The sequence below is a fragment of the Ciconia boyciana genome, chromosome 1, assembly GCF_034638445.1.
Source record: "Ciconia boyciana chromosome 1, ASM3463844v1, whole genome shotgun sequence".
Lineage (NCBI taxonomy): Eukaryota > Metazoa > Chordata > Aves > Ciconiiformes > Ciconiidae > Ciconia > Ciconia boyciana.
The window spans coordinates 96,634,285-96,662,146 of record NC_132934.1 but is presented as its reverse complement, the minus strand read 5'-3'; positions in this window follow the sequence as shown (position 1 = coordinate 96,662,146).

Here is a 27,862-nt window from a genome sequence, read left to right as displayed (position 1 = left end):
CTCAGAGAGGTCATTCTTTCACCTTCAGCACCCCTCTGCCAGGACCACAAGGTTAATTTCTCATCTTGGCTACTCTGTCTAGCAACACACACAACAAATATTTATTTACCTTTCTGCAGAATAATAGCTACATGTTGTCAGTTCCACATTAGGGTTAAAATTTTGGTCCATTTCTAGTCCTGTACATTGTGTAAAAACAGTCATGTTAAAAAAACCAATGAAACAACAACAAAAAAAACAGTCCTCAAGAAACTAACACCCCAACCCAACACTTGCAAATGGCTTAGGAATCAATGTAGTGATGCACACTTCATATAGAGCCTGGTCATAGTTTTCTGTAATAAATCGCATGAGTCTTGTTTTCTTCCTTAAAGAGTTCAATGGTCCTTGCTTGTTTCTCATTCACCAAAGGGCAACCGAGAAGCAACCATATTTGGGGGATCAAAGCATGTTAGCTTGCCTATGGATATGTTAAATAGGAACCAAGAGTATAAGGACAGAAAGGTCAGATCTGGAAAACACCCTGCAGACAGATGAAGTAAATCAGCTAGAGAATTAACTATTGTCTAATTGCAGTAGCTATTTATAGAATTGCATATGGCTGAGGTTTTCTTCGCTAGCCATACTTAGCAAATTGCAACTAATGGGTCTCTAAAACTTAAGCTTTATTTTATTTTTTGGAACAGTGTTGGAGAACTGATTAGTGTGTGCTTACACAGAAATGCATAAAATAGTCTAATTGTAGTAATACATGTGCTGTGACTGAGGGGTGATTTCTGTCAAGGCTAGTTCTTTATGTTGTGTGTTTCATTGTAACCGATCATTTAATAAACAAACAGGAAATAGTACAAACAAGCAGCAACAGAGCAGACATTCATTCAGCTACTAAGAAACTTACAAATGGGTATGTGAACACCCTTATTCTAGAGGGATTTCCCAAAGGCGAGATAGGGAACCTCAGTCTCCATGATCCATTCAATCCTCAACTCCTCTGTGTATTCAAACCCAGAAATATCTGGTATCATGATAAAGTTTTCAATAATTGACACAGATGTGTTTGTGTCCTGCACCATTGCAGTTAATGGAGAGCTCCAGGGAGCCAAGATTTTGCTTGTTGTGTATTCATTTATTATTCATTTAAAGAACATGGCCGTTTGCCAATAGGAACTGAAATGAAATCACCACCTTCACGCAGGCAATCCAACAACCCTCCAGTCGCAATGACATTCAGTTACTAATGGGTTAGTTCAGTTTTAATCCGCTGCCTAGAGATGAATAACATTAATTATTGTAATTGGTAGTGACAGTAATGGGTGCAACATTTCCAGGGCTAATTTACTCTACTTTTGTGAGGTATCATGCTAATGTGGCTATTCTGCTTCAGTACCCAAGATAACTAAAGCTAGCTCAAATGTCTTTCTACTGTACAACGTTGTCTAGCGCCTGCATGTCCTAGGACTTGCAATGTACGAAATAGTATAGAATTGCTGCACTTAGGCAATTGACTGGACACAAACGTACTGAAGCATCATGAAGGAACTTGTGTGAACCCATCATGCATTGGCATGAAATGTTTTGTTCAATTTGGCAGCTGAGTTGGGGAAAAAATATTGGTTTGATTAAATAATAATAAAGAACCCATTTACAACAGGTGAAAACAGGAACCAGATTAAAGTAGGTAATTTTTTAATTATTATTTTGTACTTTACAGATTCAGAGCAACGATTTGACCCAAGGTTTCTTACCTCTCAGGTGAGTCTCTCAACTGTTATTAGTGTACGCTGAAGCAGGCCTCCCTCAGGCTCATCTGCTCAAACTGCTCCACTTTGAATAGCATACTTAAATATTTGGCGAGGGAACACAAATGATTCTGTAGCTGCTGGTCAGGATGCTAAAATATAAGGGACCCAATTATTTATCCAAAATGGAATAACACCAACAGGAAGGACTGAGAACAGCTCTCTATCCCCAGCCTTTTGAACAGATGATAAACCTAAGTGTTAGGACACATTACTAACAGAAGAGGTGCTGGGGGGTTAAGATACCCTCAGGCAGAGAGGGTCTGAATCTATGCCTGCATCCTACCAGGTAAATATCCTAAACAGAGGGCTACTGAATAAAACCGGGACTTGATGAGTTTAAGAAAGTGCTGGCAGGAATTTTTTGGTAGGTATCTCTGGTAGTTGAAAACTTAATAAAGCACAGATGAGACCAAATTTGTCTCTGCTTGAAAGAGTTCAGGTAAAATTAACACATAAAAAAATAAAATCTAGCTATATCTATGTATGCATATATACATGTCGACAATCAGAAACTTGTAGGCACCAACGGCAAAGGGTATGAAAAAAGCAAAAAGGAAGTAAAAAAAAGAATGCCAGCTATTTTGTCCTAGTAGTATATGCCATCTCAAATATTAGAAGGAGCTCCCATTCACAAAAATTGAATTTAAGTCTGTTCTCATGAGTTACATTAAATTAGATTATGGTTTTATATACTGACTGGAAAGAAAAAATATAAGGTCATGAAACAAACAACCAAAAATAATCCAAAACCATTTTTACAGTCAGTCTGAGTGCTTCCAAAAAGGCTTTTATGAAAATAAATCAGTATCAGAATTACATTAAATTCTTCTTTATCAGTTTTGCAAACTTCTGGCTTTTTTACTGCCTTTTTACTTCAATTTAATAAAATTGATACCATTTAAAATGGCAACCTATTTAAAATTATATATATTCATATACAGGGTAAGTTGAATTTCTGACTTGTGCAGATTATATGAAAGACAGCACAGTTCCTACCAGAGCCAAGCGTGCCTAACAGCTGAAGGCTGCTGACATTCACAATGAAAGAAAACATATGCTACCTAGAGAAGCACACGGGACAGGACTCTGAGTAGACAGAGTGGTTAGACCTAGAGGCAGATCCATCCACCTATTTGTCGACTCAGAAGGGACAGGCAGAGGATGGGAAGTGACCATTTGGGTTACCAAGCCCAGCTCCCAGCTGTCACATGCCCCCGCGCTATGTCAATAGGCTGTCTCTGAAGGAGTTAAGCTCCCGCTAGTCCCCTCTGGCTGCTCCAGAGCCTCTCTCTTCTGATGCTCAGAAACCTTCCTCTGGTAAGCAGCTGAAATTTATTCATTGCCTGTTTAGACTCATTTGTTCCTGTGCCAACATTGTTCTTTGGCTTAAATTGCTCTCCTTCCTCCCTGGTGTTTATCCTCCTGATGTATTTATAGATAGCAATCAGATCCCATCTCAGCTTTCATTTTGCTAGGCTAAACAAGCCAAGCTTTTCCCAGTCTCCTCTCCTAAGACAGGTGCTCTATTCCCCCGCATTATTCTCGTAGTCCTCCTCCACACCTGTTCCTGTGTCAGTTGTTGGCTTACGGTAAGAAGCTGAGACATCCACTTCAGGACTGAGGTCCCCTCTCTTTTAGGTGCCATGCTGACAGGTGGTGAGGATGAAGGTCCCTGTCCCAGGGAGTAGTGGGGGTCCCTGCTGGCTGGGACAAGGGTGCAACCCAGAGTGAAATCAGCAGAGCTGAGCAGAGGCCATGTACCTGTGCCCAATAGGTTCAGATGCTGTTATCACTGGGGCTTCGGCTGCCTCAGCCCTGCTGACCATGGACACGCTCATGTGTATGCATGGGTTAGCCTGTGGCTGAACTTAACGGGACACTCATTATGGGATGCATCTGGGAGATCCATCACGGGATAAAATGACCTGTACTCCTTCAGGCCCGTGGCGATGAGATGTATGCTCTTTGGGAATAACTAAATTAAAAGTACGCATTAATAGGGCTACTGTTCATATTTTCTGACAATGTATTTCCTCTGTACTATTTATAAATCTTACATGAAGAATTATTGGTCAGATTCTCAGCTGGCATACATTGATGAAGTTTCATTAGCTACAATGAAGCCTATCACTGCACCAGCCAATCAGTTGACTATTTATTAATTAAGTTGTAGAACATGCCTTTGAAGGGGATTTTTCTTCCCTCTACATAATCCATCCAACCATATTTCTTCCTTCACTTTCCCATGGACAAAATATACTCTTCAGATTGTTGCCAAAACCTGCATGATTCACTATATTGAAATAAATCTACCTTTCTGGAATTTATAGGCAGGGGTGCTATGCTGAGTCTGATTAATCTAAGATTTTAAGGGCTTCAGCCCAGCTATACGTTTTAGTAAAGAGCTGTAATTACAGGTTAAGTATAGCAATTCCAGATTGCTGAACATTGCTGTATTGATCTCTTTAAACCATTAAATATGGAAGTTCAGCTTCATGCGCAAAGGCAACATTTTTGAAATCCCAGTAATTTAGGAAGACTGTATTCCCAAACACGGTGCAGATGGGAGAACTCTGTAATGGCTTCTCTGTGCTGGAGAAACTCAAGAGCAGGATGCCCAACTAGGACTTTCATTTTATTTTAAGAAGAGTTAATGCTTTGTTGGACTACCTCCACTTTTATTTTTTTCAGTCAGATTATGGTAAAGGCAGACAGTTTCTGGGGGAAGATAGGGTAACAAACTTCACATCACAGCCATGAACCCAGTGATTTCCCTGGTTGCCACTCTGCTCAACAGTATGATCACACTGTCAAAACAGCAAAGGCTGCTCCTTCAATAATCTTCCTTTCCATGCTGCTAGAAGTGGAGGCAACATCTCCCTCCTACCACAGGAGCTAAGCAACAGATAATATAGGGACTATGATGTGCTGCTGATCAGCTGGAAGTCCAGTCATCATGGAGTGTGTAATACAAAGACATGCTAGTGGTGAGACCTACGAGTCTCGTCTCCTCAAGCTAAATCAGAGCACCCTCAGGATTTTCTCATCTGCTTTGGCTACTCCCTTTCCCACTGAGGCCTCCTGTCCCATCTCATGGAGGCAGGACCACTGCCCACACCAGCTCTACATGCCCTCCCATGCTGAGGGCGAGGAGGAGGATGGTGCAATTCTGAGTCTTCTGCCTTAGGGTATAAGGGGAGGTATACGGGGTATAGGGTATATGGGGAAGGTGGGGTTGTTATCTGTGCCCATCTGAGCAAATATGTGGGAAAAAACCCAGAGAAGTGGTTCCAAGGGGCTGGTTTTTGCCTTTTTGTTTTTCCTTGCTTTCTAATTCATTGACATTTTTTATATTTGTTTAGATGCATTCTCTAAGATCAGGGTTGTTGTCTCTGTGCCTGTAATCATATTAAAAATGCCATGCAGCCCTTCCTATAAGCTAGAATATTGGTATTATGTGTCATCTGTGCAAAACACTTATGAGATCTGGTCCATAATTACAGCTTTCTAACATCACACGAGAACATATCTCAGACCTACTAATTGTGCTGCCCTTTATGGTCCATCTTATTGATTAAACATCTGTTAGTGTTTTGGTGAAATGAGAATTCACTTGCAATGCAATGTGTCTGGTATATTAAGTTCTGTTTAAGTCAGACCTAACTACGAGTTTGAAATACAATGTATTGTATCTCCTTAATTGTATCTCAGCATTTTTTGCCTCTGTTTGTTATTTGTACTGTTTGCTGGAGGGCAGGAGAGTGTTCTAATGTTTTCTTTACAGCAAAGTCAAATTATATTCCCTTAATTCTTTTGCCACACTTGAACCCTTTCAGGTGGACAAATGCTTGGGAACATTGCAAAATAATAACTTAATACAGACTATTACCTTTTTTCATATGTCACAATCCAATTACACAGTAAATTTTATCCTTTGTGGCCACGTCAGAGAAACTGATGTATGAAGTGAGTTAATAAAAGAAAAAAAAAACCCACAACCAAAAAACCCCACAAAAAACATAAAGACTTTTTAATTAGACATTCTTAATTGTGAAGAATTTCCTTTTCAAGGAGAAAAAAAAAGGATCCTTGAACAAGATCCCTCTGCTCCTACTCTTCATAATTCAAATTAAAATAAAAAAGATGTTAGTATGCTGGTAACCTCTGGGAAATTAAAAGAGTAGCTCTTGCAAAGGGATTGCAGAGAAGCAATGCAGAGTCCTTCTCTCTCTCCATTCCCTGTGCTAACTAAAAAATTAGAAGTTCTCCACAAAAGAAATCCAAAAGCTGACACAGATAGAGAGGAAGAGAGAGTCTGTTTCACTGCTGTCCAATGCAATTTCAAATTGACTTATCCTTTCTTTATCTCATTTGCTGACTGATGAAATCTTGACAGTATTAAAAAATAATCTGGGTCCTATTGCACGACTTGTTTTTCTGCTGCATGTTTTACGTTTATTGATTGGAGAAATGAAAAAATGCTAATATCCATATGTTGTCACATCAAGAAAATGTGGACCACTTATTTTCCCAAATTACATTACGTCTGGATGATTTTGCAAAGATCTGGGAGCTGAGCTTGCATTCGGTTTCAAGATGAAATGAACCGACCCAACAAAGAAAGAAAATTAAATTACTTCTACCCATATTTTATCCCTTTGACATTTACTTTCAGTGCCCCTCCCTTCACCATCTCCTTCAGTCTGACAGTTACAGTATCACCACTGAAATGCTGCCTAGCAACAAAAATACCCCCTTCATTCGTCTCTGATCCAGACCTGGATGAAGTCAAAGAAAGTCTTTCCGCTGACTTAGGGAGGTTTGGTCAGGTCCTTTACCATTTATGGATGAGAATGGAAACCTACTGCAGTGTTTTGAGGGGTTTATGCTCCTACTTAAATATTTTAGAGTTTAACTTGGAGTATAAGAACAGCCTCGTAAGCTTCAGACAGAAAAGCCACTTGCTTAAGGGAACATACACGATCAAGTGTTATGCTGCACCAGGGCCTTCAAGCTTTATGTAAAACCCAAGCTCAAGAAAACTGCTGGGGAGATGTGCACTGCTGTGACTGCCAAAAAGCAAAATGAACAAGCCGAGGAAACACAATAAGAATAACAACAAGAACAAAAAAGTGCTCTTGGATTCCCATCACCATCCCAATTAAAAAATAAATAATAGAAAAATTAAGCTAGCAGACCCTGAGACTGTCTGCAAACTAAAGCCTTCTTAGACATGATACTGTTCAAGGTATTTTCCTTTCCCAAAAAATAAACACCTATGCCTTTATATGTGTGCAAGGGTCTGAAAAAAACAGTTCCTGTAATAACTTTAGTACACAAAAAGTGTAGGAGCAGAAATCCAGCTCTAGAAGTTGCTATTTTGACTCAGTGGAGAATAGGTAGCACATTAGTTGCAACATTGGAAGTCTCCTCTCTTTTCTGCTGCAGAGGTTTGATCATACGGTCACTAAGTCAATGATTAAGTATCAGTGATTTCAAATCTGCAGGGTCAGAGCCATGTAGAGCCATTTCTACGTCTAAAAAATAAATCAGACAACTAAACATCTTTAAAATATTATTCTGCAAATGCCTAAAGTCTGCTCTATGAAGATAATCTCCTGGAGGACAAGAAAGAAATTCTGGCTCAGCTGAATTGACCACCATACTTCCATCAATGAGGATTTCACCTTAGGTCGTTGATCACCACCTTCATTGCTGAAAGCACCAGCTTGGTGTTTCTCAGAGATTTCTCTTGCCATTCAGGTTTCTGAAGTCTCCCACTCCTGCCTTGTTTTGCTTTCAAACAGCATACCCCTTTGAGACAAAAAAAATATGGTCTTCTATTTACCTGTTTGGCTGGATGTCTTGCAATGCACCCAGCAAAGACTGAGTGCATGGGGACATCTCCCTGGGCAGATACTAGCTCCATGCTCAGGCAACAGTCAGGGTCAGTTCCCTGTACCTTCTACTATGTTTTTTTAAATGTCTTGATCATGAAGTATCCCACTGCTTTATGGAGTAATGCTCCTAGGCACTGATCTGGGGAATTATACCACCTCTGTAGAAATCTAAGGGAGTGTTTCCAAATAGTTGGGAGCAAAGATTTAAAAAGAACCACATATATGCATATATATACACATGCACACACTTACTATAAGATGATCAGCAGTAGGCAGGAATGCATGGAAATATTTAAGTGTAAGCTCTTTTGAATCAATTGGACATTTTACAAGAATACTAAACTATCACTCTAAAACCCTGAAATTGTTTTTTGCTTTGTAAATCTGTGTCCTTAATTATAGACAGTCTGAGAATTAGGAAGAACCTGAATTTAATATTGAATCATTTGTGACTCCAAAAATGTGGAACAGCAGGAAGGATGTGTGGGTATTTCATATGCTTTGTGAAGTGCTCCAGCACACAGGTATGCTCAGAAACAATATTTATTTCCAGTAGCCAGCTGACTTATTGCTGCTTTGATTCTCCCTGCTGAAGTTTGTCAAATTCTCCCTTTCGACTCATCTCTGATGCACAAAGTGCCCAGGGGATAGCTTATGGCTTAAATGCAACCCCACCAAACAACTTACGATTGCTGTTATGATTAAATGCACAGCTTCAGCTTTAAATATGAATGTCCCCAACTTCAGAAGGCATTTAAAATGCGCTTCAGTGTAAGCAGCTCAGGGACATCCTCACTCCTGCTCTAGAACAGCAAAAAAAAAATCCTCACAATTTTTGCACTGGCTGATGGAAAGGTTCCTGGGCCAAGACTTCTGGAAGACTATCCTTACCTTCTTCAGGGAACATCCTGTCAAGAGAAAGAAGACAGAAACTGAGGGCTGCATTAAAGGTTTCTACTAGTCTCGAGGGTAGAATGCAGAAGAAATTGTGTAAGTGGCTATGGTATTGCTGTGCCTCACTCTATTAGCTTCCTCTGGGCTGTAAAAAAGCAGGTGTGATTTTTCTTTGTTCGAAGAGATGTCCTCCACACTACCAGTTAAGCACATCCTGCATTGCTGTCTGTTGGCCTCTGAGTTCAAGAAGGTGGCAGCTTGGGATACTTGCTGGTGGCTTGGGTGGCAGCTTTCGCAACGCTGACTGTGCCCTGACTGCCCAGAGGAAAGGCTGAGCATCTGTTGGGATTTGATTTCCTTCCCTCAGTGCTGCAGAGCTCTGCCCAGGGCTGTTCCTGTAAATACATGCCTGCAGGTAGACAATGGGAAGAGCTACTGAGACGTTAGTGAAATTCTGCCCTATGCCTGTACAGATATGTCTGTGATCCATGGGAGCTGTTGCCTGTTAAACTTGTGCCCAGCTGGCTTTCCAAATCGGGGCTTAAGCAGGTCCCTGTGTATGATACAAGCCCTTGATCAAACAATTTGTCTCAGCTGTTTGGACAAAGAGAGGCACTTTGAAGGTTGTCTCATTCTCCTCCTAGAGCAAACCTCAGCCGGTGTTAAATAGGCAAGAGCTGAAGTGAATCCCAGTTAATTGCAGCCTACGGGTTCTTGGCCAGTTTTGGCTGGGCAAAGTCAGCTATCTTCTGCACCTCTGGGAAAGGATCTACACAAGGAAGGGATGAATCTCTTTTCATGGTGAAAGATCTGACGTGCCAGAAAGAGCTTAAAATTTTGCTACAAAAAATCCCATGCTTGTTTCATGGCTGTAGAGGCAGATTTAACAGAGTGGGGACTACAGCTCTAGACTGGAAATGTAACTCAGGCAGCAAAAATGCATTTCGTAATCCTTTTGTTTGAAAATTCTTTCCTTCGTTTCTCCTTGTTTTGAGCAGCATGTGCTGGATGCACGATGCACAATACTTAAGTCATGCACAAATATGTAGAAACTGGATAAATTATCTAAAAGAGCAGTCACAAAACAGAATTATCACAGTACAAGTGAGCTCACATCTGCTGTAACAGGCAGCACCTGCAGAAGCTGTCCTCAAGATGCTTCCCTCCACTTCTGAAACAAAATTTGTTGTATTGGGTAGTGGGCAGCCCTCACCTTTGTATCAATACAGGTCTCGGAGCAAAACCCGGATTTTGCTTTCTTAGGCTGAAGCCATGTATCGTTGCTGCTGCAAGCAGCTGAGTCTAATTTCACTTTACACCAAGCAGACCAAAAATCCCATTTGAAAGGTGACAGGCCAGTGCATTAAGCAATTGCACCACTGGTGGGGTTAAGGTGGATAAATTATATAAGACCAGAGTCCGACACTAAAAAACACCAGCTGGATCAAGGACATTTCTATCCATTCTGGCTCATTAGACTTAGGACAACAAGGTCAGCTATGTTAAATTTAATCACAGGGCTTCCTAGAGGGTATGGTAAATGTGTTGGCTAATTTTTCAAACCATATTCCAGATAATATATCACCCACAGCTTGAGAGGTAGCTTGCTTGTGTTTAAAGTATCCACTCTACTTATGGCCAGTTAAGACAAATCTTTATTGTTTTTCAACCAGGATGAGCCAAATTAATCACAAGCATTTACCTCCTTCCTCCCCTATTAAAAACAGAGGGGTTGTAGTTCATGTATGTTAGCACTCAGTTTGGCATCATCTTTTTAATGGAAAAATAAACTGAGCTGTCTACTCTAAATTGAATCAGGCAAAATAAATAAGCAAACAAGATTTTTCTTTGCTGTAGGTACAGAGATGATGTCCGGAATGGAGAAGGCTAATTAGTTTTAAACTCTTTGGGGAAAACAGTGTCTTTTTATACTCTATTTGTAAGGTCCCTAACACAGTGGGGGTCTGTTCTATTACTACAACTTCCATGCACTACAGTAATAAAAATAATAATACTATGAAAGTTATTTAACGTTGAGTCTTCTTGGGTGAACTCCATCTCGCCTCCAGAAGGTCCACTGGCCTTCACAGAACAGTGCCATGCATGAAGAGAAGAATGATATGAGCAACTTCTATGCTACGGATACATATCTTATGATACAGAGCATTTTGTAATAATTAGGTATGAAAGCTAGTGTGATAAAGCAGGAGTAGGTACTACCCTCCCTCCCTTCTGCTGCCAAACATTGTCCTGGAGAAAAGGGTGCGAAACCCCACTAGAGTACCATTTTACTTTGCTACTGCCAGAACATCATACCAGTCCAGGACTTGCATTTGTGGATTTTCCACTTCTAGGAACCACCATTTCTCCATTTCTGGTTGCCTTGCTGCTCATTTGAAGGTAGCCCTCATGTGAGATAGTGTGTTTGTCGTAGTCACCAAAGGAGTGTCTGCCATGTAAAAGAGGCCCTACCAAGGGAAGCATGCCCTGCAGCTGTTGCTGCACATGCTGCCATGATAACAGGATTGGTGATCTACAGTGAGCCAATCCATTATCCTGAGAAATGCTAGGATGATATTACTTATTAGCTTAAGAGTAAATTGTTAGCTAGAATCCAAAGAATTATCAGTGAGAGAGAAACAATCATTGGCGCTGGCTAGCTTTACCTCACTGCCTAAAATTCTGCTTGCAAAAAAAAAAAAAAGTTGATTTAAATGGCTGTGCCTAAATCTTCTTCCTCAAAACAGGCTCCACATGGTTCCAACAAATGATAGGCCAAGGAAAGGGCTGGAGGAACAAGATACTGCAAATGCTGTGGTGCCAGACCAAAAAGAAAAGGGGCAACAGGCCATGCTGGTTAGGGGTGTTGTGGGAAGCAGTTAGTAGGGGCAAAGTGAGGGGTGAGTACTCCATGTATGAGAGGCTAATCAGCACTGTGAACTGTGTGGCAAATGAAAATGTGAGGACCTTCTGCTGGCAAAGGGAGGTTCTGGCACCTCACTCAGGGAAAAACCACCCAAAAAATAAGCAAAGGCCCACAAGACAAGTGGGACTTCTGGTTCCTGAGCATTACACTATGGCATCTGAGTTTCATAAATAACATGGTTCCCGGAAGCCTCCCTGCTGATCTTCAGTGGCTTCCTTAATGCCAAACGATCCTTTCATCTTCATCATCTTCAACCTCCTCCTCTTCCTTTTACAACAAAAAAAGTAAAACTAAGGGAAAATGAAAGGTTGCTAATCATCTGCTTTAGGCACATCCAGTCTATCTAAAGGTCCCCATGAAGCACTCATCATAACAAAAGTATTGCTTTGCCAATTCCATGTAACTAACAGCTTGAGCTAGGGATGACGGGACTTCACTTCCCTCCCCACCAGGCTACTGATCCTATAAATCTTATCTAAGGTACTAAAAAATAATCAATGATGAACATGTGTTAAAACAAACAACTGATTACATTGAATTTTTGTATTAGAGTTAGGATTTATTTGGGAAACATTAAGACAGAAGCTTGGTATTATTTCACCAAAGCAACAAGAAAAAGGGGCAAAATACATCATAAACCCAAGAGAAAAGGAAAAGTGGCTTAGAATAAGCCTACATAATACCTATAACTTATACGTACTCGTGAAAGGGTCAGCTCCCTCGGTGCAGTGAAGCAGGTCTAAGCTAGGTTGTAGGTAATGCCTCTAAACTACTTATTCCCTTGGGAAGAGTTGGAAAGACTCTCTAGAGAGTTCTGCAATGGCAGAAAATGCCAGATGACACCACACTATGCCTCAGCCTCAGAAGGCAACACTTTTAATGCTAAGTGATCGTTTAGCACCAAATTGCATGCAGGTTGCTTTATCTTCAGAGGGTTCTCAGTGGTGTAGTTGGATACCACCAACTATCAGAGAAGTACCAGATATTGAAAATTCAAGCTCAGTTATCAGCAGTAGTATCTGAGATACTATAATTATTACCCTGTAATTAATTGTACATCTTGGATACTCTGGCACAGTAACTAGCAGTTAGGTAGTTTCTTATGAGTTACACTTTTTCAGTAGCAGTAGGTAAGATTTGAAGCCTGACTATGCACTGCTCTGCAATTTGCTGAATTATATACACCAGGATGAGGGAGTATTAAAAAGCCAACAGTGTGATTTAGTAGAACTTGACATTCACTTCAGCCCTCTATTTCCCTACTGGTATATAAAGAAAAACAGCTTGCTTTAAGGTCAGCTGATTATGCCTTTGTATTTGTGTCACTTTTTCCTGTGGAAGTTCCCACAGCACGTAGAAAATTAGGGAGGTAACTTGACCACAGGTAATAAGGAGACCTTCAGAAGATACACTCCTTGATTCCCATCAGCTGTAAATGCAGACACTGCAAGCTGCTCTCTGTTTGCAGTAGAGGAAGGGAAGAGGAATAGCATATCCAATTAAAAGAACAGGGAACCATTTAGGCAAGCAGAGCCAGGGAGCCTTTTGATGCAAATCTCTACTGTATTCCAAAGCCAAGGCAGCAGTGCTGATTTACACCGGCAGATGAATATCGGACGTGAGTTAGATCTAGTAACAGACCATCTGTTACAAGATCTCTATGCTTAAAGTTCCCTGGGGTTCTTTAATGTCTAATAGTCAGCTTATTCATGGGTTTTATGCCTACTCCAAAAGACAACACACTGTGGGGTTTGTAGAATATGGATACTCCTAACCTCATGCTGGAGGTGTTGATTCATTACAGATTTGGCAGAGTATTGATTCATTTCACTGAATAATCAACAACTTTTCTTTAAGCACTCTAACTTTTCCTAGGACATCCACTGTCCAAATACTTACCCACTTTATTAAAAATCTCTGATGAATTTCTGAGTTCTGCAGATGAAGACATGCCAAGTTTAGTTCATGAACAAAAGCCTGTATAAACAACTCAATTCCAAACACTAAAAAATGGATAAAAACCTTGTGTTTAGACCTATTGGGAGGTTGTTGAATAGATACCATAATTTTATACTACAGAAGACATTTTACTGTTCAGTATGTTTTCCATATCAAGTTCTAGGACAGATTTGAGCTGATGCACAAAAAACTTTGAAATATACTTAATTTCATATAAAAAGAGTCATTACGGTTCTGGGGTATCATGTCTTCCACATGGCACAATCCTAATAACCTGGTTTAGACCCTTAGAAATAACAGTGATGAAGAGGACAGGTAACCAGTCTTTCTATCCAGAATGCCTGCATTAATTTGCAAATCTGAGGAATCAGTCTAAGTTACTAAAGCATTATTTTACAGGTATTAGCACACACACACACACACCCTGTTTATTTTAGACTGAGGGCACTGAATTCATAACTACATAAGGATTTGTTACATTATAAATTCTAGTGATCCAGACAAGTCATCGGATGGTTGCAAATGGAGAGCAGGCATTGTAAATGCTCTATCAACTGATTCGATCCGGTCAATAACAAAACATTCCTGCAATTTGAAACCTTGTTCATGACTCTTACCAAATGTTGGTTGGTGGTGTCAGTTCACTGCTTGGTAGGCATGTATTCATATCCACTGTCATCATCCTTATGGTGCATCTGGTGAGCGACTTTCACTTCTGCCTTAGAATAATCTGCTTGTCTGCAGACTTGACACCCGTTTTGTACTCAAGTCGCTGGCAGCCGATACACAGCTCTCTCATGGACCTTTTCATTTTCTCTCAATTAAAAGTCAAACATATTGTATAGATATTTTTAATGGAACAGAGTCTAATATAGTCTAAGAATATTTTTTAATTATTTTTTTTTTAATAAGGGATGGATGGGAAGCACCAGATCATATAATGGGAAGAATACCCTTTCTCCCCTTTACCTCCCAGTTGTGGGATCTGACAGTAGGGCTGGGGCAGGGGGTTTATGTGCCTTCTGTCATTCTATACAACCCTCTGAAAATGCATAAATGCTTTTCATGGCAGCTTGAGGGAAACAATTAAGTAAAGGCCTGGGCCCAGAAGAAGAACCCAGTACAAGGTTGTGTTCAAAGACTTCTTTCAGGACACTGGGACAAGCTGCATTACTTGGAGATTGTCGTGGCCAATCCAGATGTCTGGTCACTGACACAACACCTGAATTGGCAACATCTGTTAAACTCATCAACGATCTCAGCAAACACAAAGATGGTTCATTTTCTCACACACAGAGGGGGTTTGGGGCATATCAGCAAGGTAATGAGTCAGTACAACTCCTGTTAATGCTATGTCGACTTTTAGAATAAGTTTCCAGGTCTGTCATTCCATGGCTTTGTGTTTAGGTCATGCTGATCCTCTGGCCCGTAAAGGAAAGAGCCATGTCCTTTGTATCTTACTGATGAATCCTCACTGAATTTAATGGGGCAGAGCCTCACTGGTGTTTAAATCAACACAGCAAGAAGACTCTTTACTAAACACAGTGCTCTGCCAGGTAGGACAATGTGGATCAGTTGGGAGGAGGGAGGAGGAGGAGACGGACAGGGTAACCTCAAAAGCAGAGGAAAAAAACCCCTAATATCGTTTTGCAGAATCTTGACTGGTACCTGTTCTTCTCCCTAATGCTTTCTTAGATTTCTTTACATGTCAGGGAGAAAGTGAGATAGAAAGCGCCCATGCTTCCTTTTCTGTATGCAGAGAGCACTTTTCTGGAAGGCCATTAGGATGGTGCATGGCAGTGTGAGCACCCCTGTGTTAATTTAAAAACTCAGTTGGAGATCTTGAGGCAAACTTAAGGCCACTCCAAATAAAGTGTGTGCATGTATATTTGTACAGTGAAAAAAGTCAGGGTTTTGTGTTAACAGCATTTTTCTTTATAGACACTTCACAACCTAAGTACTGTGGCCAGTCCCTATTGTGCTTTTAATTTCCTTGCTTTCTGTTTTCTTAGGAGAATTTTTCTTTTTATAGAATATTATTTTTCAGTTCTAATTTTCAAAGGCCCTCACTGTGAGGAGCTTTTCTCTGCTGACACACTTGTGGGGGGCCTTTGGCTTTCATTTAACATTCCAGCTGGGTTTCTGGGGCATCACTTTAAGTGCAGAATCCCCCCAGGAATAACAAATAATCCATTTTGTTCCCTTTAACATTTGTTGTATGCTTCCTTACTTTCAATCAAGCAGACACATTTAGTAACCATCACTGGCTACCTCTGTCAGCAGCTCCTCCACTCCCCCACTTCCAAACACAGAAAGTACAAAAAACAGACTTAGCTTCAGAGGTGTCAGTGGTGGGGGAGAACAACCCGAGGAACGAGGAACGGTCAAGCCTGTTATTGCCAAAACACAAGAATTCAAGCCAGTGCTCAATGAAAATAAACAGGCTGTTGAAAAAGAAGGTGAAAAGTGAATCAGAGTTCTGCTGCCTCAGGGAAAATAATCTCACCGTTTGCTTCATCATCTAAGCCTCTCCTCAGGACAGCACTAAGGCGGGTATGTTCATCCTTACTGAGGAGAGCATCTAAATGTATGCTTAGAGATCAGCAAACATGCAACTTAACTGAAAACATTTCTTTGAATTGGGGCCTGTACATTGTGTGCTAACAGGAAACTTCTTTAAATTTTTTTTAGTGTTTAGTCATTTTTTTCACTAGCCATCTTAGGAGACAATGCCGTCTTTGACATTTAATCCCTCCTATTTGTTGCTTATTCTGGTTACCTACGGAAAATTCACCTGCGTGCCTGACCGTCTTCCTCCTCCCCCCGACCACACAAACATGCCTCAGATGTCTAACCTGCCAATGTAATTCTACCATTTGACTTCGGGTTTCCCTTTATGTGCAGCAAGAGTCACCTAAGTGCAGTTGCTGAAGGGTAAGGCAGTGTAAAAACAACAATAGAAAACACTGTAAAACAAGTATAAATACAAGCCCCAGCCTCTCTTTACCACTTGCACCCTCTGAAATCATTTGCACCACCACCACATTAAATGCACATACTTAACACTGTTTCTGTGAGCTCCTCTCTGAATCACTTTGCAGAGATGTAAGTGACAAAGTAAGGTATAAGGCTGTGAAAAAAATAATATCACAAAGTCTTGGTCTATTCCTGTTACCTGCTCCACATTACTCTTCTTCAGCAGAACCACTCTGATTTACAGCCGAGTGAGCAAGATGCCGGTTGGAAAAGCAGCAGGTATGACTGGCAGATGGTTAGCCCTCTGCAGCTGGCAGTGCAGCCCCTTCTTCAAACCACTGCAGAAGCAGAAATCTGTGCACAGAGGAGGGGAGAATACCCTTCATTACCTGGACCTGAAGTACGAATTTGAGGTAAGTGGGTTAGCATGCAGCTGACACCCAACAGATGCCTCAAAAGCAGTGCATTTTGTTTGCAGAGGGAGGAGTAGGGTTCAGGCAGGTTCACCTGTGCTTTGCTACTTGGGTGTCTTTGGGCACATGGTCACACCCTGGTTACAAGTGATGTGACTCTGGCAAGTCTGAGGGGGGTTGCCTTTGTGTGGCATGGAGGGCATAAGGGTGAGTTAGGACAAGGTGCCATTCCCCATGTTTCCCCAGCTACATCTTCTTTTTCCATCTGGAAGTTCTGAGCTAAAGCAGCTGGGGATCTCAGGCCATTTTTCTGTGGTTTCTGGACAGCCAGCAATGTTTGCTAAACATCTGGAAACATGGGGCTGGCTTGGCTTATGCATATGTGGAGATCAGATCAGCTCTAAAGGCATACTCTGTCAGATTAACATGCCCATGTCCGGTGAGGTGTACCCAGAGGCTCACCACTGGTATGGGAAAAGAGGAGGGTCTTGTATTTCTCTCCAGGAATGTCCAGAAAAAAGACAGTACTTTGACTGTGGCAATAGAAGGGCCACTGTGCTTGCAAAACCTCTGCCAAAGCTGCACAGCAGGGCAGCCCCTGTGAGCAGGGAATATTGCTCCTGTGCTTTGGAGAGCCAGGTTCTGGAAGCTTTGCTTCCTGACACAGTCTTTTCTGCAGCATCCCTTAAGAGCAAAACAGATTTCTGCTACTTTCACATCATGCTATACGCAGCTATGTGGTTTATTTGAGATCAGTTGAGTTACAGTTTATATTGGCTGTATCAAAATCAGATGCAAGCTTGTAACATCCCTGTGTGGGTGTCTGACCTGAAAGCAATTAAAAAAAAAAAAGAAAGAAAAGAAACCTACCTGCATCATCAAGTTGGTATGCAAAAATAAAACCAGCAGGTAGGGAACACTGCTCATGGGGGATGATCACAAAAACATGCTACCATCAGGTGCTGCACTGTGCTGAAGCCACTGTAACAAACACGCTGTCAGTGGACACGGATGAAGAACTGTAGTTGCTCAAACTTTGGCCTGTACCACTGAAAAAAGTAAAACCTTTGTTGAGTATAGGGTATACTGTGGGCTTGAAAAGTCTGCCTTGTAGATTAGTCTCCATCTGAAAGAAAACTATAAATTGTCTAACTCCATTTCACTTCATGGAGACCAAAAGCCTTCAAGGAACCATTCAATATTTGTGGCATTTAGCAGAGAAGTGTTGTAAACAAACACTTAAATGAAGATTAGGCACTTTTAAACAAAATGCGTTGCTAATCACCACCCCCTGACAAAGTCGTCTTAAGTGCAGCTCATTTCTTTAAAACCTTACAGAAAACTATTTGAAAGTTTTGAGCATCCATCCAAGGACAGCTGCCCAGAAGCTGTGGGCAGGAAACTTGCTTTCCCAAGCCCTGCGCAGGACCTCCACATCCATCAGCCAGGACCTCCACATCCTCTCCTCAGGGCCAAATATATAAACTTTGAACAACTAGGATAAAGGCATAAGATCTTACTTGGCATAAGAGATCAGATGAGCTGGTATTCTCTGGGGTCTTTCTTAATTTTTTAATCAGGCTGTTTTTATTTCCTTGCTTTCCGCTTAAAGCCTTGCTGTTTTGCTGTCTGAGCTGGAAATCCATAAAGTTGTCTCATCACCACCATATTTCAGAAAGTAACTCTTTCTTCTTTCATGACGTAAAGCCTTTAGGTTTTTCCCTGGGAACCACATTTCTAGCAGATACCTTGGCAACAGACAGTGCCTTGGTCTGATCCTTATAAGGCTTTAATCAGAATCATTTTTGAAAACATGGATTAAGCTCCATCTATGCTATAAAGAAACCATTTTTCATTAAGCCATTTTCAACCAAACTGCATTCGCTCAGGACACTAAATCATGCAAACAGAATATAAATCACTTAGAGGCTCTATAAATCATGTTGGTCACTGATAAAGAAAAAAAAAACAGAAAAAGATTAAAGTATTCATTTTAAAATGAGCTAAAAAAAAAAAAAAGCACTTCCTGCATCTCCATTGCCTAGTGCAGCCTCATTTAACCAGGCTGAAACCTATGTAAGGCATCAGGTTTTCAAAACTGAGGTAAAAATTGCTAGAAGTGGTCAGAAATTTTTGGACTAAACTTTTCTTCTCCCTCCACCCACAATGAAAAAAAAGCAGTCATCTGTCAAAACTAAAACTGATTGATGGCAAAAGTTTGTTTTCAACAAGTCTCTCAGCTTTAAAAAAAAATTCAGAAGAACCTTTGAGTGATCAAGAACTGCTGTTCTGACATTTTTTAAAGTGAAAAGTTTTATTTTCTAATTGAAAGAAACAAGCGAAAACCCCATGTTCCTTTTGTACTAAAAGGAGGCAACTGCTTAGAAAGGTCACAATCAAAATATACTCTTTGAACATTATTAAAGTAAAATATTTAGTTTGGCCCCATCTTGATTTTATTTTGGAGATTTTAATCCAAATTTTAAAAGGACCTTTCATCCCTGGTGGGAGATAGGAAAAATAATGGAATTCTTGAAAACCCTGACAGGGTGAGGAAGCTCATTCCCATCCAGGTTCAGTAGCTCTTTCTCTCGCTCCAGTTCCACTGGGAGGGCACTCAAGGCTATCTGTTTCTGGACTCGCTTTAAGATGGCTGAAGTTACTGGTAGGCTTTGATTCTCAAGAGCCCAAAGACGTTGTCATGGTTTAACCCAGCAGGCAGCTAAACGCCACACAGCCGTTCACTCACTCCCCCACAGTGGGATGGGGAGAGAATCAGGAAAAAGGTAAAACTCGTGGGTTGAGATAAAGACAATTTAATAGGACAGAAAAGGAAGGGAAAATAATGATAATGATAAAAGAAAATATGATGCACAATGCAATCACTCACCACCCGCTGGCCGATTCCCAGCCAGTTCCTGAGCAGTGGTCCCGCCCTCCTGGCCAACCTCCTCAGTTTTTTGTTCAGCATGACAACATACGGTATGGAATAGCCCTTTGGCCAGTTGGGGTCAGCTGTCCTGGCTGTGTCCCCTCCCAGCTTCTTGTGCACCTCCAGCCTTCTCGCTGGCAGGGCAGTATGAGAAGCTGAAACATCCTTAACTTAGTGTAAGCACTGCTCAGCAACAACTAAAACATCAGTGTGTTATCAACATTATTCTCATCCTAAATTGAAAACACAGCACTATACCAGCTACTAGGAAGAAAATTAACTCTATCCCAGCTGAAACCAGGACAGGTATGCAGGTAAAATCCCAGTCATCAGCTTGGGTCAACCAGAGCAGCAGCTGGTCAGCTTGGCTGGGCTAAGGGTCAGGCTTTATCTTCGACATATCATGTACTGTCGCAAGCATTTGCTAAGGTAACAAACCAGGCCCTATGTCAAAATACAAATATGAACTGTATTTGCTACAGTGCTACCTGTGCTGGCCACTGCTCTGCTAAGCTGTTTTGTTTTGTTTTTTTTCTATTAATGTACCTTCTGAGTCCATTTTAAAGAGAAACTAACAAGTCAGCCATTGATTTACCATGGGACCCATTAGCTGTAGGCATTTAAAACTGCAAACCATTTACTTTAGCTGTATTATGGCCCTGCTGGTATCAATCATCATAACATCACAGACATCAGCAGGGCTGCACCAATTTATATGATCTGAGGATCTGCCTTCTTACCTTTACCAAGGTATTTGCAGTAATTCAGCCTTGATTCTGAGAGTGGTTATTTGCAGCTGGACCCCTTGTAGAGCCCCAGTGAAATAAAATTAGGTGAAGCAATTTCTAAGCAATTTAAGGCCATTAAACATGACCGAAAAGTGATTAACATTGTTTGTGTGATTTACTGCCCTGGCTGAGCACTGTTTGGTTGAAAATGACTTGGTCAAAAATGCTTTTTACATGCAGCAGGGAGAAGACTTAATCCATGCTTTCAAAAACACTGATTTTAGCCAAATATGGAGGGTCAGATACAGACACTATGATCATTACAGAAGTAGTGGCCCTAGATACTCTTCTAAGGAAGAAACATGGGTCTCATTTCACATCTAGCCTTGAAACCAGCAGGTCTCCACCCATAAACTGCGATGTGTCAGAGCATTCCTAAGAAAAACCCTCTGTTTCTGCAGTGAAGTTTAATTCTTACGGAAGGCAGTTTGCATCGTAGAAACGGACCTATGGCCACTGATTTGTGGAATCACTACAGCGTATCATAACCTTCTCCCTTCTCTGCCCCAGCGGTCTCCCCTCCTTAGCCTTTCCAAAATGAGGAAACTCACTTTGGAGCATATCTACATGCACGACTCCCTACCAAAGACAAAGAAAATGCCTTAAGTGTCAGAGGCAATATTTGCAATGCTCTCTAATCCAAATACTGTTTTCTGACAGTGTTGCTCTGTCTCTGTTTCTTAAATAGGTAGGAGAGGGGTGTGCAGAAGAACTCTTGGAAAGCTGTTTCTAATTGCTTAGGTTGTGCACCAAATTAAAAATCATCTCATTCAACAATTCTCTGGCCTAGATTTGTTTGCTCCCACTGCCAGATGCAACTTACTGGCACCTGCTCACCTTCTGATTCGGAAGTGAGCTGGCAACACCTGTTCTGATTTAATTTGATGAAGGTAAATCACTGCACGTCCCCTAGCAGCAAGGATCCATTATCAGTAACTACATTATCTGCAGCGTACTAAACATTTGCTCTGAACACACTTACAGGAAGATAAGCAAAATAATAGGAAGCATCTCAGTAAGCAGTTGCCAATCTAAATTTTTCCCTCTCTAGGAGCACCTAGCTAGCTGTGTGGGCAGGAGGGAGGAAAAGTGAATTTACCATCAGGCTTTTGAAACCTGTAGATGAGCGCAGATAATAAATCTGCATTAATGGATGAGGACTTGTAGCTCTACTCAAGAGGACATCTGCAGGAGGTGGAGGACTTATTTTGAGCTGCAAGAAAAAAATATGCTTAATGGTTGCAGTTGTAAGAGAGAGAGCTGATGTGGTTTATGAAGGTGGGATATCTAGCCAGAGCTGCATAAGTGGGAACAGGAGGTGGTTCCTTTGGGTTGTGGGCACTGTAGGACACACAGCCATGCAGCTCACTGCTTTTGCATCAGTGGGTTGCAGGACCATTGTGACCTCCCGGCTGCTGCTGGGCTTCTCGTCAGGATTTGAGGAATTCAAAAAACATCATGAGGGAAATAAAAACCCCTTTTGGCAATGTAGGAAAATAGACCCAAAAGGTCCTCTGAAAGGAAATGCAGATTGCATGTGAAGAGCACAGGCACAGCTTTAGAACAGATTTTCTTTTTGAGTCTCCCAAAGTCTGCAGCAATACACAGCTAATGCATTAGCAAGCAGTGAGGCTTGCCTGCTCCTAAACATGCCTGTTTCCCAACCAGTAACTACTCAGTGCGCTGCTGCTTTTCCCTCTTCCTCACATCTCCTGGCCCCAGGAACACCCAAGTCCCTTTCAGAGCCAAGTACATCACAGTTCCCACTCTTCACCTGTTCGCCAGCAAACCCTGCCTCATATTCTGTCTCAAACCCCATCTCAAAATCAGACAACAGACCTAAAAAGTACAGAGCGGTGGTGCTTGGTCAGAGACATGTCTCTCTGGGGAGCTCAGTGCAGCATCCACACGCATGCTGCACTGTTGGCCTTTAACACAATCCCTAGACTTTAATTTCACTCCTGTTTCTACAGCAGTCTCAAAGATGTTAATCTGCATCAGCACATAACAGGAGACAGTGCCGTTTTGCTTGCTGTTCACTACTTCCCATTTGACTCAGATACCACCCTCTTTTTTTTTTTTTTTTTTTTACAGCTCAGTTTTGCAAAGCTCAACAGTGAAAACAGTGACATTGCAACCAAACATGGTTCACATAAGGGGAGAATTACCTCAGAGGCATTAAGAGAGAGCAAAAGCTTGCATCAGCTTTTGTGCTGGCACAGCAGCTGACATATGGCACAATGCAACAAGCAACCAAACCCAGAGCTATTTGGAAGTGACCTACACATCTGCTGGAGTAAGAACCAGGGCCTTAGGGCGCAGTTCAAACCGCTGAATTAGAAAAAGCAACTTCCCCATTCTTTCTTATGATACATCCATCTGCGGCGCAGCTAATATTGGGAATGGGGCCATACCTGTTATAACATCCGATGTTATAAAACAGAACTCCAAAATTACGTTGTGGACTTCTCTACCTAATGCTGGATTAAATTTACTTTGTGTTCAAGTGAAAAAGTATTTTTATTATTAATATCTTCCCCTAACTAGTAGACTGAAGATTCATTCTGGGGTCCCACAAAAGTCAAGGCCAAACACTCCCGTTCCACATTTCTAGCAAGAAATGTTGCTTAAACAAAACCTTCCCCCTGAGCAAGGCCAGACTGATACAGTGGGTTTGGGAACTGGGGAGTAGAAAGACAAATTTTAGTTGTAAAGGAATGAGGATTAGGATATAGCAGTGGCCTGAAGGTGCAGAGTTAAAGAGAGGGAAAAATCAACGTAATGCATCTGGGGAGCAAGGAAAGAGGAATATGAATAAGGAATATGTTTTTTACCACAATGAGTGTAAGTGACTGGCAATGGTATCTGGAAAGGCAGACACTAGGGAGGCAGGCAGAGGTGGGAAAGTGATTTGAAATGCATTGCCATAGAGATCTGAGATGCGGGATAACATCGAAGTGGATGTGAGAGAAGGGCTGTTGCGATACCAATGGAAAGCAAGAGGTAAGGACTGCCACAGGAGAAGAGAAGGAGTGGAGAGGAGGACAGGCATATGGTGGGAAAAGGCCGAAGGAGGACAGAAGTTTAAGAAGGAAAAGGTATCTGCCAGTATTGAAAGTGGTAAAGAAGTTCAAGGATGAAATAACCTAAACATGCTGACCTCAGAGCACATTTATATAAAGGGAGCTGCTTGGTGCCGGACTTGTATCATCAGGAGACATAATTCAGTCACAAGCTTTCTGTCACAAAAGGGCTGAAACTGTAATGTATATTTTCCCATTATCGCTTATGATTGAACTACAAGCAACACTTCCCTTCCATGCTGAAAGAAGCTGCAAGCAGTAGTCAGGGTGTTACTCCATTCTCCTCTGAAATTGTAGTCCCCTTTCTCTCACAATTCAGAGAGTTGACTGGCTTGTGGTTTCTTCAGGGTGGTTTTGGTTTTTTTTTTCCTTCGTTTCTTTATTTGGAAAAAAAGTCTGCTGACTTTGGCAGCATGACTTGAGCAGGTTCCTCTTTTCTCTGAAGGTCTTGCACTATTTCCCTGAGACACAAAACCACACTGGGAAGTGCACACTAATGCAAAGCAGGATGAGGCAGCGGCTGAGAACTCCCTTGTGACAGGACGGCGATGACACAAGCACAGGAAGCCGCCGGGAACTTCACAGGGTAAGTCCTGGAGTGAGGTAAGGGGAGTTGCTACTTCCAATAGAGTGAAGTCACTTGAAAGACGCATCAATTTCCAAAATTGGGAACAATGGATTCCTGGAGGTGAATGATTCATAGCAGACAGAAAGAATTCAGGAAGAAGAGAATAATTTCCTTTGGGAGGTATTTTCGGTGAAATTGGCGCAACTTCATAAAATCCAGGAAGCTATAGTTTTTCCTGCAACAAATCTCCATCACAGCAAATCAGTCAGACCTAAGATGAAGTAAGAAGTTACACTGCTAGGAGAAATATCCTGCATCGGGAAGCAGCTTACTTCTAGGCCCCAAAGGACAGCAAAAAAATATAACTTAGTGGTGAACTCAGCCAATACATTAGTTTTTTGGGCTAGTTCAGGAAGACCCAAGTCAGCTTTCAGGAATTTCTGGCTATAAGCCCTGCTATTTGGAAGTCAGCAGGAAGAAAATAAAAGAAAGAGTCTGCCATCTGATGAAAAGAGAAAAGAAAACCCAGAGAACTAATAAGTAAAGCCCGCTGGTCACCATGTAAATCCCAACTCTGAAATGTGGAAGTTCACAGTCACTTCACCACATCATGCAGAAAATCCCTAGAGTAATCCAAGGAAGAAGGGTGTGCTCATCATCATCTTCATCTCTCTCTCACACACACACATGCAAGCAGAAATATGCACACTAATACAGGTTTGTACATATACACACTTCTGTTTCTTGGGATCAAAACAGGTACGAACGGTAGCAAAGCCTTAATTCCTCAACGCAGAAGGCTGTCCATGTGTAATGTTGAGCTGCAGCACCCTTCAGTGAAGCGCTGGTCAGGCAGCGAGACCGTAAGAACAACATCGTTGACTGCAGAGGGCCTTAGGGAGGAAACCATTATGCAGGAGTGCAGAGCCACTGCTTTAATCTATAATACCAAACACTCAGAGAGGACAGAGTGTTTCCCTGTCCTTCTCAGAGATGTATGAAGGTGACCAACCATCAGTTCCAGTTTACAGAGGTGGACATGTTCACAAACGTTGCCACACAGGCAATCATTGGTATATCTGGACATAAGAGGCAAGTCTAATTCACTAGGTCATGTTGTTTTTCACATACATCAGTCTGTAATTTCCCTCATGAGTTTGTAAAAACAAGCAAGGTGCAGAGTCCTCAACACCACCTCAATGTTCTCAGTGATTACAAGAAGGGGGTACACATTTTCATTTAATTACATTCTGTTTCCTTCAGTGATGCTGGGACACTGGGTAAAAGACTGTTGTGCTGACCACCTTCTCCAGAACAAACACTTGAGAGAACCCGAAAAAGCTGCAAAGAAAGTGTCTCATTGAAGGCTATGATATCCCATATTACAAATACGTAATTTCGTAGTAATTATATATATTACATAAGACAAATCACTCCTACATCAGGTAAAGAAGGCTATTCCCATTATCAAGTGCAGACATCTGATTCGATTTTTTACAACACAATGCTCTCCAGAGCAAGCAAATTCAGTTTGGCTTTCTACAAAACACAATTATAGGCTTCAAGCAAAAGAGTCTGATGAAGGATTCAACAGTATCTCTGCATTTTTCTCCCTATTTGATGGGGTGGATGGAAGAGGCAACTGCATAGAACGGGACTTGAAGAAAACATTTCAGTAAAAAATACAATTCAAGAAAAAGTTCCATATAGTTCAGAGAGTTGATCAGTGGCAGGCAAACAATGGGGGAGAATTAGGGAACTGGCACAGAAGGAGGGAATGATCTAGCTATTTTTTGTGGGCTCCAGTTAATAACAGTACGATGCACTCTGGAGTTGAGAGTGCATGCGTCTGTTTCCTAATGACTATATTTGATTCTGCAGCTGATAGAAAAGAAACAGATGCAGCCACTGAGAGGCTGGGCCACTGCACTGGCTGACACAATTTACAATATTAATATATCTATATAGAGAAGTCTGCTCATTCAGCATAATCATGCTTTTCTTGATTAGTTCAGTCACTATCCAGGCTTTTCTCACCATTTTTGTTTCTTTTAATCGTGCTCACCCTTCTCTGCCCCAGCCTGACCTGGGGAGAACAAACACTTCTAAATCTTTTTTGCATTTATACTGTGAAGCCTAACAAGAATCTTCATTAAAAATCTAAGACATCATTAAGGTATTGTTTCTCATGTTGTCAATTGTAATGGGGAACACAGAATGTATATTGTATTACCTAGTTTTTCATTTAATTTCCCTACAGCAAAGCAGGAGAGGATAGGGAAGCAAGAAAAGCAATAAACAGGAGCTTTTTTTTTCCTCTTTCATAGCTGGATGGTCTTCAGACACCTGCTTCATGTATCTAGTGATGTGTGTTCCCTCCAGCCTCCTAATACCTGATAGTGTAGGAATGATACCCACATCATCCAAACTGTCTATTTTATTCTCTAACCATAAATTATCGTTTCATCAGATGCGACCCTTGGTTAGATATGTCTCAACCTTTACACTGCACATCCCCAGCCTTTATCAATGCTATTCTAAAGGGCAGAGATATTCCATTTAATAGTCTTTTTACTTTTCCCTTCATTTTTCTGTCTTTTGTGACCTAAACTATCAATCTTCTCTCTTTTCTCCCATTTTTTACTTGAGAACTTCTATTTTTATTCTTGCTCCTGCCTGTGTCTCCTTTGTCTCTAACAACCTGTCAGCAAATAGCATTTTCTGTGTTGACACAGCTCTTTCCCTTCTGATAGCAGACCAGAGGCATTACTGTAACTTAGCTCTGCCCTGGAGTCAGGGGAAGCAGGGTGTCACCTCCAGGGTAGTGACTTGGAAACAGATAAACTGCTCAGAGGAACTGGGACTGCTGCTCTTGCACTGGCGCTTCAGGATGCCTCCCTGAATCCCAGCTACCTTATCTTCAAAACTATCCCTGCATTTGGGTGTCCATCATCTGGTTAGGATGACGCTGTAGGACGATAGGTTAGGATGACTTCTCCAGCTTGGCAATAACACCTCCCCCTCTGATACTTGCTTGCACACAAAGTTCATTTCTCTCACAAATGCCCCTGTGAGCAGGGAGCTGTCGATGCTGATCATGAGAAGTGGGATCCCAAAGCTATTCCCCAATTTAAAGCCCATCATGATACAAGTGGTAAGGGCTAGCTGATGTCCTTGCAGCTTGCTGGAAATAGGACTAAGTTAACCTCTAATCCCACCTCCCCTCTCCTCTCTGGCCATACTCACAAAATGGGGCACAGAGAAACTCCCCGAGGCTCCAAAATGCTGAATGGCTCTTCCCGCGCTGGTCACCTTCACTCCGTGTCATGGCGAGCCAACGCAGCACTGAGTGATGGAGAACTTTTTCCTTCGTAAGCGTCTACCGAGACTGTGCTCAGATGAGAAGTTGAGAAATATGATTTCTCCCCCTCCCTCTTTTGTTTGTATTTCCTCCCCCTAACAACAAAGGGTCATTTCTGCAGCCTCTGCAGTCAGTAGGGATTTTATTGTAGAGCTCATCAGTCACAACATGGCTTATAAATACAAAATGTCAACACAGATCTGTCAAGTCTCTTCCTTGCTGCATGACGCTTACTTCTCTGTTCCCTCCACACCAGTCCC